The sequence below is a fragment of the Stenella coeruleoalba genome, assembly GCF_951394435.1.
Source record: "Stenella coeruleoalba genome assembly, chromosome: 16".
Taxonomy (NCBI): Eukaryota; Metazoa; Chordata; class Mammalia; order Artiodactyla; family Delphinidae; genus Stenella; species Stenella coeruleoalba.
Genome location: NC_137162.1, coordinates 66,027,784 through 66,046,561, shown reverse-complemented (window position 1 = coordinate 66,046,561; position 18,778 = coordinate 66,027,784). Strand labels below are relative to the sequence as shown.

General features: G+C 34.6%; 1 protein-coding gene across 12 annotated transcripts in view; it reads left to right on the top strand.

Annotated features, from left to right (window-relative positions):
• LOC307175034 (uncharacterized protein) overlaps nt 1–18,778 on the top strand; it is a 527,231-nt gene that overhangs the window by 115,078 nt on the left and 393,375 nt on the right. The gene's annotated exons all lie outside the window — the stretch shown is intronic.

Here is an 18,778-nt window from a genome sequence, read left to right as displayed (position 1 = left end):
AGAATTTTGGAAGTCTTCCTGTGAGGTGACTCATCCAGAGTACTCTCAAGAGCTGGTTTACCAGATGGACTCAGTCTGGAGTGGACATAGTTTCCCATTCCATACCAGTCCTTTTTACTAGAAGGGAAAGGCCTTAGTTCAGCACATTAATAAACATGGAGTTAAAAGCTGCTTAAGTGAAATCAACATCTGAAGAATTTTGTTTAAAAACCATCTGAAGTTGATTGTAAAAATCATAGACAGGTCCATTAGATTTTGTGTACAAGCTAAATTTGTTCCAGTCAACAGTCTTTGGAAAAACACTAGGAATTGCTCCATGAGTTGCCTAGCAATTGCCTAAGGCTTATCATATAATAAATTAGCAGAGTTGGCCTCCCAGTTGTAATTCTAGAGACCTTTCAGGATTTTCCCAATTTTCGTGGTTTCCATCCAGTTCTTGGCCTGGCCTTCACTGACAAGCATATGCACTAGCTTACATAAGTCGGAGAAGCCAGGGTGATAAATGTGAATGACTATACAGTTGACCCTTGAACAATGTAGGAGTTAAGAGCGCCAACCCTCTACACAGTCGAACGTCCGTGTATAATTTATAGTCAGCCCTTTTGTATACACAGTTCCTCCATATCCACAGTTCCACATCTGCAGACTCAACTGTGGATCCTGTAATACTGTACTATTTACTACTGAAAAAACTCTGCTTATAAGTGGACCCATGCAGTTCAAGCCCATGTTGTTCAAGGGTCAACTGTATTAAATCCCTCAGCAATTCTGTGAGGACCTAAGCTTACTTTGGGGAAATCTTTGACTATGGCTCACAGTTCAGCTTTAGTCCAGAGAGTGTAAGAAATTAAGGGTTTAGCTTTAGGTAACTCAGAAAACTTAATTTTAAAGGGACTTGTTTTGACAAGTTCAGAGGAAAAGGAAGTGGGGAGAGTTTTATGGAAAAGGAAAAGTTTGGCAAGAGAATTAATATGGGGGAACTGAGGGTATAGTAGAGACATGGCTGGTGTAGAAGGGAGAAGAATGATTCCACTTGAGGCAGGGTCTGGCCATGAGGAGCTGAGGGAGAAAGATAAGGTGGTGCCAGAGGTGGAGCCTGAGACAATGAAGCCAAGGAAGAAGAAACTGAGGCTTTGGGAAGCATTTTGCTTTCTTTAATTTTTTGTTTGCCTCAGTTAATTTTAAAATCTTATTTTGCAGAGAGGCAATTTTAGACTCCTGATAATGCTTGGAAACCTCAAAATACCAATCAAAATAAGCATTCCACTGGGTTTTGAAATTTTTTGAGCTATTTTTAAGGAAATAAGTTTGGAGAGTTCAAAGTTGAGGTTTTAAGGAAATTAAGTTTGGAGAGTTCAAAGTTCACCATAATGGCCATTGATATTTTGAACTGCCTTTGATCAGGTTGGTTCCTTTAGTTAGAAATTCACATGAAGAGGGACCAAGGTTTTTAAACATAAGCCAGAGTCCCTGTATGAGGGGAAGGGGCACCCTCAAAACACTTAGATAACTTGGATCCCATATGTAGAGGTTTTCCTCTATAGAAAAGAATAATTTTCAAACAGCTCATAGCACAAACTACTCAACTCAAATAGCTTGCAAGCCAATTCCAACCAGTCCTAAGGAGACAGTTTGGTCCCAGAGGAGCCTAGCTGAAGACAGCCTTTTCCAAAGGAATAGGCTGAAGGCCAGCTGGGCACAGTTTCATTTAAAGCAGCTTTGGTTGAAACCGTCTGACCTCAAGATCAGACTGAAATGCCAAAGGAGTACTCTGATATTGAACAAGGCCTTAACCAGAAAGGTGAATTCTTTAAGTAGATCCCAAATTAAACCTGAAGATCTTCAAATGCAAAGAGGGAATGAGCTCAGATTTTATAATGGCCTGCAGGTAAACCTGCCCAACGTTTGCCCTGGAAGGAGACTTTATCTTCATCTTCCAAGGCTGTTGACAGTACAACTATGTTTCAAAAGATGTTCCAAAACAAAAACTGGGTCTGTTTATGACCGTGATAAGGGGACAACATTGCAGATCTGGGACTGCTGCCCTTAGAAAGTCTGCTTGCAAGATTGACCCTTGGTTGACATCTGAACACATAAATGGTAAATAGTTCTGTACACTGACATAAATTTTTCCCTAAATTATAAGAGTAACTCACTGGGACTAGACAGTTTGTACAAACTGAATGCTTACCTTCCTTCTGAGAATCTGGAATCTTGATACATGTGTGGTAGAAGTTACCTCCTGACTAGCTCTCGATAAAAACCCTAGGCAATGAGTCTCTAATGAGCTTCCCTTCTAGACAGTCACACTAGACACTTTTTGTCAACAGCTAGTTTCTGGGGTAATTGAGTCCTGTGTGACTCCACTGAGAGGGATTCTTGGAAGTGTGTGTGCCTGATTTCCTCTGGACTTTGCCCTTTGTGCCTTTTCCCTTTGCTGATTTTGTTTTAAATCTTTTCACTATTATAAATTATAACTGTGAATACAACTATTTCCTGAGTCCTCCTAGTGAATCATTGATTATGGGGGGGGGGGGTCTTAGTGATTCCCAGCACAACAAGAAATAGAGAAACATAAGAAACCCATGGAGAATTATGTCCCAAAAACCTGGAGCCAAATTTTCTTAAGAATCATGGTACTCATGCCCCTCCTGGCATGCCTTTGCGCCATATCACTGTGGCATGAAGAAGATAAGCGCAGATCCTACCAACTTCCACTCCTCTAACCTCTAATTCAGGAACCACAAGCATAATCAAACCATCATCAACCTGTGCTTTTGGTAACGTTAATCTCAAGTGAGTCTTTCTGACACTTCCCTGCTCATCTCAGGTTCCCTGACACCTGACACTGTGCCATTGAGAGTCTACTTCATGCATTGTCACTTTCCAAGTTTCCAAAGATTAAGTTTTTCCTACCTGCCTCTTTTTATTAAAATGTATTTGCCTCATATCAGGTAAATAAAACTCCAACCTCCAAGAGTGAGTTTGTTATTTGATAAATAAATCTGGATTAATACATTTATACATGCTGAGACACATCAGTTTAACTAGGGTGAGTTCATCTGAACAAACATGGATTGCATGTCATTTAGGAGCCAGTCATTGTTATAGATGATATGAACAATGCCTTACAGTCTCCAAGTTAAAAAGATGGCATCATACATTAAGGAAGGAACAAGATGTAATAAATGGATGCTTGCCCAAAATTAGACCAACTAGATTCTAGATCGTAACTGTTTGAGTGAGATTGGGCAAATTACTTTGTCTCCAAGTTTTAATAGTCCCTTCTATAAAATGAGGAAATTGGGCTAGAATGTTCCAAAAGTCCATTTCAAGTACAAACTTCTACTCAATAACATATTTTTTCCTCACTTATTATATAGTTTAATAATTATTATAGTAATAATAGATATTGATTATTTAGCATGAATTACATGTCAGAGACTGTCATGAACACAATTTTAATAGTACTCAAGAAAGCAAATATTTAGTCAATGCTTACTATGAGTTGGGAACTATGCTTTTCACTTTATTGACACTTTCATTGATTTCTCATGTCAGGCCTGAAAAGTAACTTATTAATCTAATACAAGTATTAGAAAATTGAGACCCAGAGTTAGAGTAATTTGCCAAAGTCACACAGCTACTGAGTGTGTGTGATATGAACATAGTCTTTTTCATCTCAAATTCTCCCTGATGAATGGTGTAGGAATGTACTACAAGCAAGGAATTGACCTCCCCTCCATCCTCAGGCAGAAAGCACTTTGACTCTAAAACATGCCATCACCACCGCAGATTAATACAGAAAATGATGGTCCCAGTGGCTCCTCGGCTTGCAGCATTATCCCCCACTGATATTCATTCACCTGTTCATCCATTTATACATTTTGATTAGATACCAGTTTTTAAGGTGTTACGTTAGGTGAGTATATGGAGTGATTTTTATCTTCAATTCAATTTGTTTGGAGTACAAATAAGGTCAGATGGAATCTCACAAGCATAATGGTTGGTGACTTCTTGGTGGCAGGGCTCAATCTACAGTCACAGATTTAAGTGGAGACAAATGTTTTTTTTTTTTAAATTCTTTTTTTACTTAATTGTGCCACATATAAATTATAGATTTAATGATTTCTAGTTGATTTTTTTTTGCTTTTGTGGGCCACAGTGTTTCAAAGTCACATATCATTTTGCAGAAATATGATTTACTGACTGTCTTATCAACCAATTTACAAGTTAGTACTCAAGACTGGTTATGTCTAGATCAAGAGCTATACAGAATTTATGTGTTTTATTGTTCTTGTTCTTGTTGGCCAGAGTGATCCATATAAAGGCATACTACTTAAGGAAAATTATTTTCAACCAATCTATTCTGAGATCTACCAATGATTCTGAAATGTTCCTATACTCAGTCTGAAATGAGTTTTTTCCTAGACTCATAATAGTATTCTACTATAATTAAATATCCTTTATATAGTACTACAGTTTGGAATCATAATATATGTCTATATTTTTCCTACCTTTAAATTTTTCAATTTCTTGAAATGTCATATCTGATATTAAATCAGATCTTAGCTACTCATTTAAAATACACACACCCAGCTTGAATTAATGAATAGATGGTTGAACACTAAATTATCACACATCTATTTTTATCATTACAATTTCTACTGATAAACTCCCTTACAGATTTAGACACAGCACAGTAGAGTGGAGCCAGCCAGGTGACTTGAATTTGAATCTTCGCTATCTTATTCATCCACTACTCTGTATATTTGAGCATATTTGCATAGACTTTCTGTGCCTCAGTGTTTATATCAGCAGGAGACATCTTCACATTAGTGTGTGATTTGAGAGCTGCATCTCTGAAGACCTAGATTAATCATTGTTCATCCTGCCCTAAGCCAAGCTTTTCATAATTTATTAATAGTTTAACGTTAGATTCTAGTGAATTCCTCTTCCTTCTCTTAAATAAATCTTTCTCAGTTGCTTTAAAGAACATTTTCATTGTGTTAGGATATTTGCGTAAGAATACTTGTAACTTAAGAGATGGAAAAGAGAAGGGAACTATAATTAGATTGCTATCTATGATTTGGAAAGTTTTCATTGTTTTAGTAAACAGCACATTTTCACTATTAAGATAGTATTTCTGAATCACATTTGCAAATAGTGGAATATGTACCAATAGCAATCATGTTATACTGAACAGAGAATGTGGTTTTCTCATTCATATTGGTAAAGTAACTGCATTAAATCAAAAAGCTATTGTGTCATAAAAAGAGTTCTGCATTTTGTAGAATTTCTTTTTTTCTTTACTATTTTACAAGCTATCTTATTCAACTATTTCTGTCTCTTTTTTTTTTAATAGAGCTTTATTGGAGTATAATTGCTTCAAAATACCGTGTTAGTTTCTGTTGCACAACAAAGTGAATCAGCCATATGCATACACATGTCCCCATATCCCCTCCCTCTCGAGCTTCCCTCCCATCCTCCCTATCCCACCCCTCTAGGTCAACGCAAAGCACCAAGCCGATCTCCCTGTACTATGCTGCTGCTTCCCACTAGCTATCTTATTTTACATTTGGTAGTGTATATATGTCACCGCTACTCTCACTCCATCTGAGGGTTGTCTTTTTGTCTTGTTTATGGTTTCCTTTGCTCTACAAAAGTTTTTAAGTTTAATTAAGTCCCACTTGTTTATTTTTGTTTTTATTTCTGTTACTCTAGGAGGTGGATCAAAAAAGATCTTGCTGTGGTTTATGTCAAAAAGTGTTTTTCCTTTGTTTTCCTCTAAAAGTTTTATAGTGTCTGATCTTACATTTAAGTCTTTAATCAGTTTGGAGTTTATTTTTGTGTATGGTGTTAGGTAGTGTTCTAATTTCATTCTTTTACATGTAACTGTCCAGTTTTCCCAGTACTCCTTATGGAAGACGCTGTCTTTTCTCCATTGTATGTTCTTACCTCCTTGTCATAAATTAGGTGCCCATATGTGCATGGGTTTATTTCTGGGCATTCTATCCTGTACCATTGATCTATATTTCTGTTTTTGTGCCAGTACCATGCTGCCTTGATTACTGTAGCTTTGTGGTATAGTTTGAGGTCGAGGAGCCTGATTCCTCCAACTTCGTTTTTCTTTCTCAAGATTGCTTTGGCTATTAGGGGTCTTTTGTGTTTCCATATGAATTGTAAGATTTCTTGTTCTAATTCTGTTAATAATGCCATTGGTATTTTGATAGGGATTGCGTTGAATCTGTAGATTGCTTTGGGTAGTATAGTCATTTGCACAATATTGATTCTTTCAATCCAAGAACATGGTATATTTCTCCATCTGTTTATGTCATCTATGATTTCTTTCATCAGTGTTTTATAGTTTTCTGAGTACAAGTCTTTCTCCTCCTTAGACAGGTTTATTCCTAGGTATTTTATTCTTTTTGTTGCAATGGTAAATGGGAGTGTTTCCTTAATTTCTCTTTCTGATTTTGTTGGTGGTATATAGGAATGCCTGAGATTTCTGAGCATTAATTTTGTATCCTGCAATCTTACCAAGTTCATTGATTAGATCTAGAAGTTTTCTAGTGTCATCTTTAATATTTTCTATGTGTAGTATCATGTCATTGGCAAACAGTGACAGTTTTACTTCTTCTTTTCCAATTTGTATTCCTTTTATTTCTTTTTCTTCTCTGATTGCCATGGCTAGGACTTCCAAAACTATGTTGAATAAGTGTGGTGAGAGTGGACATCCTTGTCTTGTTCCTGATCTTAGTGGAAATGCTTTCAGGTTTTCACCATTGAGTATGATGCTTGCTGTGGGTTTGTCATATATGGCCTGTATTATGTTGACGTAGTTTCCCTCTATGCCCATTTTCTGGAGAGTTTTTATCATAAGTGCGTGTTGAATTTTGTCAAAAGCTTTTTCTGCATCTATTGAGATGATCATATGGTTTTTATTCCTTAATATGTTAATGTGGTGTATCACATTGATTGATTTGCATATATTGAAGAATCCTTGCATCCCTGGGATAAACCCCACTTGATCATGGTGTATGATCCTTTTAATGTGCTGTTGGATTCTGTTTGCTAGTATTTTGTTGAAGATTTTTGCATCTATGTTCATCAGTGATATTGGCCTGTAGTTTCTTTCTTTGTGATATCTTTGTCTGGTTTTGGTATCAGGGTGATGATGGCTTCGTAGAATGAATTTGGGAGTGTTCCTTTCTTGGCAGTGTTTTGGAAGAGTTTGAGAAGGATGGGTGTTAGCTCTTCTCTAAATGTTTGATAGAATTCACCTGTGAAGCCATGTGGTCCTGGACTTTTGTTTGTTGGAAGATTTTTAATTACGGTTTCAATTTCATTACTTGTGATAGGCCTGTTTATATTTTCTGTATCTTCCTGGTTCACTCTTGGAAAATTGTACGTTTCTAAGGATTTGTCCATTTCTCCGTGATTGTCCATTTTATTGGCGTATAGTTGTTTGTAGTAGTCTCTTATAATCCTTTGTATTTCTGCAGTTTTAGTTGTGATTTCTCCGTTTTCATTTCTAATTTTATTGATTTGCATCCTCTCCCTTTTTGTCTTGATGAGTCTGGCTAAGAGTTTATCAATTTTGTTTATCTTCTCAAAGAACCAGCTTTTAGTTTTATTGATCTTTGCTGTTTCTATTTCATTTTTTTCTGCTCTGATCTTTATGATTTCTTTCCTTCTACTGGCTTTGGGTTTTCTTTGTTCTTCTTTCTCTCGTTGTTTTAAGTGTAGGGTTAGATTGTTTATTTGAGATTTTTCTTGTTTCTTGAGGTGAGATTGAATTGCTATAATATTCAATAGAACTGCTTTTGCTGCATCCTGTAGGTTTTGGGTCATCGTATTTTCATTGTCATTTGTTTCTATGTATTTATTTATTTCTTTTTTGATTTCTTCAGTGATCTCTTGGTTATTTAGCAGTGCACTGTTTAGCCTCCATGTGTTTGTGTTTTTTACAGTTTTTTTTCCTGTAATTGATTTCCAATCTCAGTGTTGTGGCCAGAAAAGATGCTTGATACAATTTTAATTTTCTTAAATTTTCCGAGGCTTGATTTGTTACCCAACTATTTCTTTCTCAATGATCTATTGTGCTCTTTCCTTGAGTTAGATCACTTACAGTTTAAGGATTTTTTTTTTTTTTTTTTGCAAATAAATAGTTTAGCTCCTAAAAGGCACAGGTGAGAAGCAGGGTAGTCCACCTTATTATGTTTTAGCAGTTAGTTAGAATTTTGTCAATACATTAAAACTACAAATATTCTGAATATTTTATACAAAGATAAAAAAATATTTTAAAACTATTACTTTATCACTCAATATTATTGAGTCTAAATAGTTTTCCTGTCATTAATTTAAAATTAAATTATTTTGTAGTCTCTAAGGCCTTCAAAATTTGAATTTACTAATTTGCCAATCAAATATCATTACTTTTATCATTCAGGTATTTTGATTCACTAGTGCTACTCACCTAAGGATGAGCAATGAAATTTAGGATTTAGTTTATTAGGCCTAAGAAAATGAAAACTTTCAGAATGTAAAGGATCTTGATCTGAAACTAACTTACTCTGATTTAATTTCTAGGAATCCCAGGAAGAAGTTTGTAATAGTTTTGGAAGAGCTGCTTGTTCATGCTCAGGCCATTCAGACATAGTAATGTTGGGGTCAGGTTTTAACAGTGCCGTAATACAAAATCCATAACATAGTTTAGACAGTAGTCTAAAATGATGGACTCCTTGTATTAATACTAGATATACTGTGACTTAGAGAAGAAAAAAATGTGTAGTTGAGTAATATGTTTTTTTTGCTACTAGCAAAAAAGCGATAACAACCAACACAATCCTGGACTGAATTTGTGAGAGTCTTTGACACTAGGAGGGCTATACCAAATAGCTGTTGTAGCCTTAGGAAAAGATTGTATCAGAAAATGGAAACACATTAGAGGATAGTAATGATAGTGAGTAGTTTACCAAAAACAGTTGTTTCTGCATCAAGAATGGATCCCAGCCATGTGATATCTGATTTCTGGTAAAGGGCTCTGCTAAGCACAGTGATTAACTATGAACATGTAAAGTTTTCATTTTAGCTTAGCTATCACTTCTATATCAATGGGTTACATATTACTGCATCAATAAACAGTTTGCTAAACAGTATATAAAAAATCATTTGAGCAGATTCATTAAGAATTTATCTACTTTCTTAGGAAAATAGTAAACCTAAATAAAATACTAGACAATTATACAAGGTTACATGAGCAAATAGAGTAAAACTCTTTATAAGACTTATGAAGAGATGTCGCAACACAAAGAAAAATATATAAGTCAGCAGGCAAAAAGTAATATTTTTGAAACTGTGATATGACAAGGAATTAAAAATGAACTTCTCACTAACTCATTTCACTTAGTGTAATACAATTTTGGTCTATCCATGTTGTCTCAAATGGCAAGATTTCATTCATTTTATGGCTGAGTAATATTCTATCCTGTGTATACAACATCTACTTTATTCATTCATCTATGAGTGGACACTTAAGTTGCTTCTATATTTTGATTATTGTAAATAATGCTGCAGTGAACACTGAGGTGCATGTACATTTTCAAATTAGTATTGTTATTGTCCTTGGAAAAATACACAGAAGTGGAATTTCTGGATCATATGGTACTTATATTTGGAAATTTTGGAGGAACCTAAGTACTTGTTTTCATAGTGGCTGCCCCAATTTACAATCTTACCAAGAGTGCACAATGATTCTTTTTTCCACATCCCCATCACTCCCCGTAATTTGTTGGCTTATTGATAATAGCCATTTGACAGGTGTGAGGTGATATCTCATAGTGGTTTTGATTTACATTTCCTTGATATTTAATGATACTGAGCATTTTTTCAGATGTCTGTTGGCTATTTGTGTGTGTTCTTTAGAAAAATGTCTATTCAGGTTCTCTCCGTTTTTTTTTTGAGTTTGGTGAGTTCTTTATATATTTTGGATATTAACCTCTTATTGGAAATATATTGTCCCATTCAGTAAGTTGAATTTTTTGTTGTTTATGACTTCCTTCACTGTGCAAAAGATTTTTAGTTTGTTGCAGTCCCATTTGTTTATTTTTGCTTTTGTTGTCCTTGTCAAAGGAGAAAGATCTAAAAAATATTAAGAACGATGTCAAACAGCATCCTACTTATGTTTTCTTCTAGGAGTTTTATGGTTTCAGATCTCAATATGTCTTTGATCCATTTTGAGCTTGTTTTTGTTTATGGTGTAAGCAAGTGGTGTGGTTTCATTCTTGTGCATGTCGCTGTCCAGTTTTTCCAAAACTACTTATTGAAGAGGCTGTCTTTTCACTCTTTTATATTTTTGTTTCCTTTGTCATAGCTTAATTGATCATATAAGTGTGGGCTTATTTTGGCGCTCTCTATTCTGTTACATTGAGCTGTGTGTCTTTTTGTGTCAGTACTATACTGTTTTGATTACTATAGCTTTGTAGTAAAGCTTGAGATCAGGGAGCATGATACCTCCAGCTTTATTCTTCTTTCTCAAGATTGCTTTAGCTATTCAAAATCTTTTGTGGTTTCATACAATTTTTTTTCTTTTAAAATATTCATTTATTTATTTGCTTGCATTAGGTCTTAATTGCAGCAGGTGGGCTCCTTAGTTGTGGTGTGCGAACTCTTAGTTGTGGCATGCATGTGAGATCTAGTTCCCTGACCAGGGATCAAACCTGGGCCCCCTGCATTGGGAGTGCAGAGTCATATCTACTGCAGCACCAGGGAAGTCCCTCAGACAAATATTCAGATTATTTGTTCTAGTTCTGTGAAAAAATGCCATTGGTATTTTAATAGGCATTGCAATGAACCTGTAGATTGCTTTGAGTAGAATAAACATTTTAACAATATTAATTATTCCAATAGGTAAGCACAGTATATCTTTCCATTTTTTTGTATCACCTTCCATTTTTTCATCAGTGTCTTATAGTTTTCAGAGTGCATGTCTTTTACCTTCTTGGTTAAATTTATTTGTAGATATTTTATTCTTTTTGACACAATTGTAAGTAGGATTTTTTTCCTAATTTCTCTTTCTGATAGTTCATTGTAAGTGTATAGAAGTGAAACAGGTTTCTGTACATTAATTTTGTACCCTGCAACTTTACTGAATCAATTAGTTTTAATAGTTTTTGGTGGAGTCTTTGTGGTTATCCATATATAAGATCATGTCATGTGCAAATCGTGACAATTTTACTTCATTCTTTCTGATTTGGATGTCTTTTATTACTTTTTTTTCTTGCCTAATGACTGTGGCTAGAACTTCCAATACTATGTTGAGTAAAAGTGGCAAAAGTGAGCATCCTTATCTTGTTCCTGATCTTAGAGGAAAATCTATCAGCTTTTCACCATTGAGTATGATGTTAGCTGTGGGTTTATCATATATGACCTTTATTATGTTGAGATATATTCCCTCTATACCCATTTTGTTCAGAGTTTTTATCATAAATAGATGTTGAATTTTACCAAATGATTTTTCTGCATCATATGAATATTATCCTCTGTTTTGTTAATGTGATGTGTTATGTTGATTGATTAACAAATGTTAAGCAATCCTTGCATGCCTCGTATGGACCCCACTGATTATGGTATATAATCCTTTTGATACATTGTTAATTTGGTTTGCTATATTTTGTTAAGAGATTTTTTTCATCTTTTTTCATCAGGATTTTTGGCTGGTAATTTTCTCTTTTTGTGGTCTGTCTGATTCTGGTATCGGGGTAATGCTGGGCGCATAAAATGAATTTGGAAGTTTTTTTCCTCTTCAGTTTTTTGAAACAGTTTAAGAATGATAGCTATTAACTCTTCTTTAAATATTTGGTAGAATTCATCTGTGAAGCCATCTGGACCTGGACTTTTGTTTTTTGGGATTTTCCTCATAAAACTAAAAATAGAACTACCATAAGATCCAGCAATTCCGCTTCCGGATATTTATTCAAAGAAAACAAAAACTCTTATTCAAAAAGGTATACGTACTTCTGTATTCATTGCAGCACTATTTATACTTCCAAGATATGAAAGCATCCTGTGTGTCCATTGATAAATAAATGGATAAAGAAGAGGTGTTATATAAGTACACACACACACACACACACACACACACACACACAGTGGGATACTGTCCAGTCAGAAAAAGGAATACAATCTTGCCATTCAAGACAATGTGGATGGACCTTGAGGGTACTATGCTAAGTAGAATAAGTCAAACAGAGAAAGACAAATACTGTATGGTTTTACTCCAGTGTGGAAGCTAAAAAACAAAACAAATGAACAAACAAAACAAAATAGAAAAGAGTTATAGATGGAGAGAACAAACTGGTGGTTGCCAGAGGGAAGGGTGGGTGGATGGAGGAAATAGGTGAAGAGGATTAAGAGGTACAAACTTCCTCTTAACACATAAAATACGTAAGTCATGAGAATGTAATGTACACATAGGGAGTGTAGTCAATGATATTGTACAACTTTGTATGGTGATGGATGGTAACCGTACTTATTGTGGTGATTATTTCATAATGTATAAAAGTGTCGAATCACTGTTATACACCTAAAACTAATATTATATTGTATATCAAGTATAATGATTTAAAAAATAATAAACTTACTGAGTGATTATTTTAACTGCCATCAGGGGCTTTTAACTTCCCACTGTTCTTAGAGAAAAATATATTTAATTACCTTTGCATAATAACTCAATTACATATAATTAAATATTCTTCCTATGGCCATCTTAAAGTTAATGTAATGTAAATCAAAATATGTGTAGAACACAACAGCTGAAATAGGTTTTTTAAAGCATTTCCTTAAATGTTAGATCTTATGTTGGTTCTAATTCCTTCATCACTTCTCTGGAACTTTCAGTTCTCAATCAGATGCTGAAATTGAATGAAACTAGCTTAGTAATTTTAACACTTGAATATCAATTAAATATTCAGAGTCCCTGAAATATGCATTTCATATATTGTACTATGCATGAACGTGATTATCCAAATAGAGAAGTTTCTATATTAATAAATATCTTTGACTATTTATAGAGTATATTCTAGGTTGTCTTTTTTTTTTTAATTCTTGCAAATTTTTGCTTCGAGTTAAACAAAGAATGTTAAGCATACTCCCAACATTCTGATAATTCATTCACCATATTTCAAAGTTAAATACATGTCATACACTGATAAAATAATGACCTTGTGTTTTAGCTTTCCCCAACATTTTCCCTCTGGTTTTAAACTTCTTTCTCATATGCTGTCTACTGTGATCTAGTTAAGAAAATAAACTTTTCCATTGTACTACTAAGGTTATAAACAGTTTTATTCCTTGAACGAAACTGTTCTTGAAATTTTACTGTTTATCAGATATAGTGAGGGTGCAAAAATACGTCAAACATTTATTTGCCCTTAAGGTAATCACATACATGTTACCATATATATCCAACATTTCTGTTTTAAATTGCAAATCATTGTCACGAGGTCTATAACACAACCTCATGCATCCAATTATGGTGGCACAAAAAGGAGGAATAAACTTCACTTTGAGCAAAATTGCAAGTGGTTCAGGTAAAGCTGCACCAAGAAGATGCTTAACAGCATTCTTGGAGAATAGCATGTACAAAGATTAAAGTGCATAGAAAACAGAGAGAGAGAAGAGAACTTTTTTTAATGCCTGTGATGTATGAAACACTGTGCTAAGTGCTTTACATGGCTTATATTCTGACAATAGAAAAGCGGTTTGAATTTTATTTTATAATGATCATTCTTGTTGCTGTAATTTGGAGAACTAGTATGGAACCAGGAAAAGCAGTTAGAGGCTATCACGTATATCAGGGGAGAGAGGATGACAGCTTGAATAAAGACAGCAATAATGGAGACAGGGGACCGATGTGTTACATATTTTAATGTAAAATTGAAGGGATTTGGTAATTTATTGTAGTAAGAGTTAGAAAAAGAGATAAATCAAGGCTGGCTCTTAGTATTTGTTTAAGCAATTGTGGGTATGATATACTAATTACTGAGATGAGGAACACAAAGGAAGTAATCAGTTAGGTCAGGAGAGAAGGAAAAGATGGAACAAGAAAATTATAGTTTTACTTTAAATGTGTTAAGTTTTAGGTGACTCTATGGGCATTTATGTAAAGAAGAAAAGGAAACTGTAGCAGTAAAGGGCCTGGAGTAGTTTAGGAGAGGACTTAGGACTAGTTAGAGAGAACACTGAAAAGGCAAAAATCAAGAGAATGAAGTATCACAAAGAGGAGGGTGTTTCAGGAGAAGAAAGGTGATCAAGAGTGTCATTTGCTGTTGAGGGAATGGCAACAACACTCATATTTAGAGCCCTGGCTATTCCTATGCAAATCTATCATTTCTTTGGAGAGTAGTTTTCTAGTTTTGTTCCAGGGAAAGTGATGTAGAGTCAAGGTAACAGTTCCAAAAGCAGTACATCACTCACCAGCCTCAAGTTCTGCGCCTTTTCCCACACCCGATCTCTGTATCTTTTCACTACTTTATTGTGGGCTTTACACAAGTTGGATCTTTGGTGATAAGGTAAAATTTGAATGCACCTGTATTAGTCTTAACTTACTGTCAGAAAGTAATTTGCTCAGGAGGGCACTCTGCCTTGTCATTGTAGAAAAGAATAGGTGAATGAATAAATGAATGAAGGAATGGATAAATGAATAAATTTTGAGTAACTAATGTGTGTCAGTTACTAAGGTTAGATCTTTCATATGTATAATCATTTTAATGTGTTAATATATTGCTATGAGTTAAATGTTCATATTCTCATTGTGTATAAAGAATGAAAAACTCAAGGTTAGAGGCTCGCTGCCATGTGGGTAGTAGGTTGAAGAAGCAGAATTTAAGCTCAGATTCCCTAACTTGAAGGGTTTTTCCCATTGCACCATAACTATCTCAATAGTAGCAAACAAAGACACCAACTCATGAAAATTCTATTTCTTTGATAACTAAATTTAAAAATAAATATTTTGACAACATGAAAATAAATTAAATTGAAACAATTGTTAAATAAGACACGCATGCAAGACACAGCTTTACCTTTTTACCTTTAAAGGAAAAAACGCCCCACAATCTTTGTAAACTGAGATAAGGAAAAACATATGCATAAAATGTTTTCAAAATTTCCACAAAAGGCTTTTTGGCACTATAGAGGTAACCATCAAATTTTGTTCAAAATTGTTTGCAATCATTGTATTACACTTTTATCAATAGCATTTCCATTAAATAATTAATTTAATAATTAATATTTAATAAAAATAATTTTGTGGAAAAGTACACTGGAGGAAATGCCCCAGAGAGTAGGTACTTGTGAGCTGGTTCTTTAAGAATCCAAGAAGAAAATGGAGAGAAAAGATTGGGAGCTTCAGTGAGCACGTCAGCAACGTATTGGGATGTTTCATAGTACAGTTCAGCTTCATCAGAGTTTATGGAAAAAATTAAATCAAAAAGTAAAGCTGTGAAAAATAAAGTTTTTGGTGTCACTACCTTCAGGATACTCCCTAGAAGCTGTGGACTTGTTTAGAATCATACGACCATAGAGAGAGTAGATATTAGCAGTTAATGGTAGGATATCACAAACCCAGAAAAAAGAATAAACTATGTCCAAAATTAAATTTTACTCTATTTCCATGTCATAATATGTTCTCTAAACTCTTACAAATTTAATTCCCTCCCATCACCCTAATGACCCATACACCATAATGAATAATTAGAATCATTCAGAGAGGCAAGAAAGAAAAAGAGATGCTCGTCTCCACAGTCCATCATGGCCATATATCGTCCTCTTGAAATTGTTTATGTATTGGGAAATGTGGCCAATATTTATATAAAAGAACTCTGAGAAATTCAACTGCTCTGCTCATTTTGGAGTCAAGCATACAACCTAAGCCTATGCATGCTCCCCTAGTGTCAAGAAACTACATTACATATTTAGACAGGAGAGCTTAACGTTACTTTAGCTTTTCTATCTCTTGCACCCTGACTCCCCAGATTACTGTGTATGACCCAGAATGATAACTTAATACTAAACTGAATCCTTGACAATTTTAAACACACACACACACACACACACACACACACACAAACACATACATACTCCAATGGTGTGTTTTATTTTTTAATTTTGAACTGAATATTAGTTGTCATATCCCAGCAGTCTACCTTTTACTTTGTATCAAGCACTCTCATTTTCTTTCTCCTCCCCAACTCAGAAATAAAACAAATATCTTGCCTAATTTCATACATATTGTTTAGTGATTATGTTTTTTGAATTTAAAAATATCCCAAGATTTTAAATTTCCATCCTATTCTTTTTCAAATAAATTAGTGCTTTCCCTAAGAAAATGTGAAGAATAAAATTTGTTTCCATCTAAGTACATACTTCTCGTATATCTAGTTTCAATAGTTTTAAAGCTCTGCTTCTCTTAACAAAAATAAGAAATGAAAAAGAGAATAGTTGTGAGATGGACATTAATTATGCTTTGGATATGCTAAAGGTTAAAGAGAAAGGAATATACAGTGGATATTCAGGTTGGTGATTAGAAATATAGGACTGGAAATATGGAAGTATTTGAAGGCTTTTGATATACATGAGTAAGTTAAAAAGATGTATGTAGCAGCTGGAATAGGGTTACTGAGAAAAAGTTAGCCATTAAGAATATATTGGGTACTTTCATTTTTATAGAGAGGAAAGTATATGGACATCTAGAGAAGTAAATAGTAAGGAAGAATTCAAGATATTGAAAAGGAACCAAGAAGTTAAGGCAGGAGTAAGGGAGAAATAAGAAATATGGAGCAGCCCTCAGCTTTAAATACTAATATTGTGCAGGAAAACATTGGGTATTAATCTATTCCTTTGGCTAACAATTTTTGTGTGACTAACATGACATATTTACTGTTCTAGCTCTGGGAATATGAACGTGCTTAATTTTTTGTCTCTTACCTTCATGAATTTAAAAATTATGGAGAAACCCAATAATGCACCATAACTGCAATTCAGTTTGATAAGAGCCACAGTAGAAAGTGCTTTGGAAGAAGCACTGTGGCAGAGGCTGGCTTTTCTTCTTCTGGAGAAGATGGAGAAATCACTGCATAGAATAAGCCTGAACCCTTGAGTCAGTGCTTGAAGGAGAACTATTCAAGAGAGCAGAAGTACCAGGAATATCGATTTATACTTGTTTTTCAATATGTGATAAAAAAATTTTGCTACATCCCTGAGATTCAGGAAATCATTTGTGACTGTAGCATAGTATTGTATAGCTTAGATAGATTTTAATATTGAGAAAAGGTCATTGGATCTGGAAAGTATGAGATCAGAAACCATTGAGAGAACAGGTTCCATTGAGGTAGCAGAGTTCAGATTGCAAAGGACTAAATGGTATGTGTTTTATGAAAGTGAATTAAGGAAATAGAGATGATTAGAGTCAAAATATGTTATTTTTAAAATCTGGTTTTTAAAGAAAGGAGAGAGATAATTTGGAAACTTGGTATGGAGCAGGGAAAATCAAAAGGAACAGCAGCAGCATGGGTAAAACTTGGATGTAACATAGTAGTCTTTATAATTGAGGCAAACGTACCATAAAGCTAGGTGTTTTATGGCTCTTTGATGAGCACATTAAAATAGCTAAAATTGAGCTTCCCTGGTGGTCCAGTGGTTAAGACTTTGCCTTCCAGTGCAGGGGGTGCAGGTTCGCTCCCTGGTTGGAGAGATAAGATCCCACATGCCTTGCACCAAAAAAACGAAACATAAAACAGAAGCAATATTGTAACAAATTCAATAAACACTTTAAAAATGGTCCACATCAAAAAAAAATCTTTAAAAAATTAACTAAAATTAATAAAAGGAAATATACTTGTTCGGGAAGCTGTGCACCAAGTGGCAAAACAATTAAGAAGATAAAAGAATGAACTGGAGTTCAAAAGGCAGTGATAAAGAAGATGAGGAATGACAATGGATTTTTTTAAAATGTTAGTACATGTTTTCAGAATAAAGGCCTAGACTAGAAGCTGTAGTGAAGATCAGAGTATGTTGGTCTTCTTTCTCAGTCCTGTGACCAGAAAAAATAAGAGAAAAAGTAAACTCTTTCCGAGTTGGTTCCAAGGATAAACAATGTTATCAGGATGTTGCAGGTTTTGATACATGTGAAAAGATGAAAAGAGTGTTTGTGTTTATATCAAATATCCTGGCATGATGGGTTTACAAAGAACTTTCAAACAGCATGGTGAAAGTTGTCAAACTTCAGGCTGAATTGGATGGGGATGATAATACAAAACGTAATATGTGATTTGTACAAATGACACCATGCTACCTTGCTATGACCTTACCCATACTCTTCCTTTCTCCCTGGTGCCAGTCCCTTCTGTCACCCTGTCCAAGGCACTCTGACATACCATTGATTGAAATTCACAGCAAAGATACAAATCATATATAGCAAATAACAAGGTTGGAATGTGGGCAAGAGAAATGAAGTCATTAAGAGGTGAGGTGGTCAGCTATAGAAATATGCTTAGACCTCTGGAGTTCTTTTCTGATTTTTCAGTTTTGTTAAATTAAATTTGGAACTTTGGAGCAGTTGTATGAACAGCAGGTACAGTTTGTACTGTTAAGACGGCTACATTTGTCTGCTTTGTTTTTGCACACTTTATAATCTAAATTACTGTGGAGAGAAGGAAAACAGGAAAAAAAAACTACTGTTAGTCTTATTTAAAATATTATACAGCATTATCTTTGGGAA